The sequence below is a fragment of the Callorhinus ursinus genome, unplaced genomic scaffold, assembly GCF_003265705.2.
Source record: "Callorhinus ursinus isolate GAN/ISIS: 27379988/994484 unplaced genomic scaffold, GSC_fseal_2.0 scaffold47, whole genome shotgun sequence".
Classification (NCBI taxonomy): domain Eukaryota; kingdom Metazoa; phylum Chordata; class Mammalia; order Carnivora; family Otariidae; genus Callorhinus; species Callorhinus ursinus.
In genome coordinates, this window is record NW_027397109.1 from 8,351,949 (window position 1) to 8,355,431 (window position 3,483).

At 41.9% G+C, this 3,483-nt stretch overlaps 1 pseudogene; it reads left to right on the top strand.

The window, feature by feature from the left end:
• The first annotated feature begins 1,201 nt into the window (after positions 1-1,201).
• LOC112839963 (SWI/SNF-related matrix-associated actin-dependent regulator of chromatin subfamily E member 1 pseudogene) lies at positions 1,202-2,461 on the top strand (annotated as a pseudogene).
• Positions 2,462-3,483: the final 1,022 nt, after the last annotated feature.

Sequence of the window (3,483 nt, forward strand, 5' to 3'; positions counted from 1 at the left end):
AAGAAAGAAAGAAAGAAAGAAAGAAAGAAAGAAAGAAAGAAAGAAAGGAAGAAAAAGAAAAGAGAAAATGCATATGGGAACTAGGAGAGGCTGTAGCCATCTGTAGGCAGGAGGCCAGGACTGATACTGGCTGTACGGAGATGCCTCCAGCTGGCTGCCTGCAAGGAGCAGTTCACAGCTCAGAACACACTGGGGAGAATTTTTCTCATAGAATATAAGTGCAGAACCAAATATTAACAAATACTCGAGGAAGTTTTATACCACAAATGCAAAACAATACAATTAATGGAAGAGCCAAGGGTATAGTGATAGTAGAGCATCTGAAAAAAAAAAAAAAACCTTTAAAATACATATACCTTAGAGAAATAAAGGAGGAACTCATATAAGAACCAATTTCGGTCCTTGGAAATTAAGAAAAAAGCAATTACTGAAATTAACAAATACAGCAGATGAACAGGCAAGGTGCTGAACAGAACTTGAAAAGAATCATGCCATACACACACATACACATACCTAGACACACGCAGTGAATCTTCAACACATCAAGGATAAAGAAAAAAGAGAAAAGCTTCCAGAGAAATAAAAGAATTAAAGAGAAATAAAAATTTGGCAACATCAGATTTCTTATTAGCAACCTTTGATACAAAAAGATGATAAATAAGAGTTTTAAAGTGCTGAGGGAAAATACCTGCATAACTTTGAGTCCAGAATTCCAAACCCAGAAAATTATCTTTCCAGACTGAGAATGAAACAAACTTTCAGGCATACTTAGAAAATTTTCCACCCAGGGACCCCTGGATGGCTCAGTCGTTAAGCGTCTGCCTTCGGCTCAGGTCTTGATCCCGGGGTCCTGGGATCGAGCCCTGCGTCGGGCTCCCTGCTCCGCGGGAAGACTGCTTCTCCCTCTCCCACTCCCCCTGCTTGTGTTCCCTCTCTCGCTGTGTCTCTCTCTGTCAAATAAATAAATAGAATGTTAAAAAAAAAAAAAAGAAAAATTTCCACCCAGATATCTTTGTACAAAGAACTACTAAAGGATAATGCATGAAAAAAAGTGAACCCAGGAGGAAGTAATAGAATTCCAGAAATATTAGTGAGCACATAAGTCAGTAAAACACTTTAGTAAAGGCGGGACAAAGGGAAACAAGGCTGGAGCTGCAGGTGCTTTTTCTGCCCGCCGTGTCTCAAATTCATTCTTAAGGAACTGAGAACTTAATCTTCCAAAATGTCAAAAAGACCATCTTATGCCCCACCTCCCACCGCAGCTCTGGCAACACAAATGCCCAGCACCCCAGGGTTTGTGGGATACAATCCATACAGTCATCTCACCTACAACAACTACGGGCTGGGAGGGAACCCGGGCACCAACAGCCGGGTCGCGGCATCCCAAACCCCCAAAGCCACCAGATAAGCCGCTGATGCCCTATGTGAGGTACAGTAGAAAGTTCTGGGACCAAGTAAAAGCTTCCAACCCTGACCTAAAGTTGTGGGAGATTGGCAAGATTATTGGTGGCATGTGGCGAGATCTCACTGATGAAGAAAAACAAGAATATTTAAACGAATACGAAGCAGAAAAGATAGAGTACAATGAATCTATGAAGGCCTATCATAATTCCCCCGCATACCTTGCTTACATAAATGCAAAATGTCGTGCAGAAGCTGCTTTAGAGCAAGAAAGTCGACAGAGACAGTCTCGCATGGAGAAAGGAGAACCATACATGAGCATTCAGCCTGCTAAAGATCCAGACGATTATGATGATGCCTTCTCAATGAAGCATACAGCCACTGCCCGTTTCCAGAGAAACCACCGCCTCATCAGTGAAATCCTTAGAGAGAGTGTGGTGCCAGACGTCCATTCAGTTGTCACAACAGCTAGAATGCAGGTCCTCAAACGACAGTCCAGTCCTTAACAGTTCATCAGCGAAAACTAGAAGCTGAACTTCTTCAAATAGGGGAGCGACACCAGGAAAAGAAGAGGAAATTCCTGGAAAGCACAGATTCATTTAACAGTGAACTTAAAAGGTTGTGCGGTTTGAAAGTAGAAGTGGATATGGAAAAAATTGCTGCTGAAATTGCACAGGCAGAGGAATAGGCTCAAAAAAGGCAGGAGGAAAGAGAGAAAGAAGCTGCAGAGCAAGCTGAACGCAGTCAGAGCAGCATGGTTCCTGAGGAAGAGCAAGCTGCTAGTAAGAGCGAGGAGAAGGACGACGAGAGCCTCCCGATGGAGACAGAGGAGACACACCTTGAAGAAGTGACGGAAAGCCAACAGAATGGTGAAGAAGGCACGTCTACTCCTGAGGACAAGGAGAGCGGGCAGGAGGGGGTGGACAGTATGGCTGAGGAGGGGACCAGTGACAGTAACACCGGCTCCGAGAGCAACAGTGCCGCCGTGGAGCAGCCGCCCACAGACCCCACACCGGAAGACGAGAAGAAAATAAATGTTGCCTTGTTTTATGTGTTCTAAATACTTTTTTAAACGAAAAAAATGTTTTTTGAGTTTTAATGGTGTTATGTGGTTTGTGTATTAATATCTTTCTTGTCCATATCACACCACCAAAGGCTTTTGGACCATTTAGCACCACAAGCCAAATGGCACAGTCCCCTTTCTTAAGCCTTTGTGAAGATGTTCTTTTCTTTGGGTCTTATTCCTAGCCCTCAACTCCTGAAAGCCTCAGAATTTAGATTAATCGAGAAAACGCCCACCTCTTTTAGACAGTTATCCTTTGATGCTGCACAATTTACTCTTACAAATGCCTTCCTACAGCTCACTGGGGTGCTTACCAAAGCCATAGCTTTAAACCTCCCAGTCCCCATCAATAGCTTCCCGAAAGTCCCCTTTCCTGTATACTTCCACAAAGAGTAGTTTCTTGAAAACGTAATCATGTATGAGTATGTATTTGTTCATTTACCCTTTTTTATTTTTAATCAGTGTCGGATACCAAGAGTTGTGTTAAGGACTGACTACAACTAAGCTTGTATCGTATTGATCCAGAAATAGTCTCCATTGTTCGAGTAGTTACCAGCTTATGAAGTAGTCATTAAAATGAACATGGCACATACACATTATGTATACTGCTTTTTGTTGTAATTCATATTGGATGTGTTCTGATAAATTCATCCTTACTGTACAGAAAAAGTTACTTTTTTACCAAGTTTTCCAAAGACAGAATAGGTCACAAAGCTTAAGGAATTGAATATTCTTGCAGTGGACTAGACAACTTCAAAACGATGAGCCCATTCCGGGAGGAAAACAGCTGGGAATTTGGTTCGTCCATGTGAAATTGTTCTACAATAATCAAAACTCAAAACCTCAAGGCTCAGGATCCCATAGATCAGACCCTACCTTTTTGATAAACTCTTAGTAAAGTCTTGGAGACTAGAAGCAAGATAGTTTGTGACGCGTATGCTTCCCAAAAACTAGAATAGATTTTTATTGAATAGTGGTATATCTGATGGTATATGTTTCTTAAAGGTCCAAATGTAATA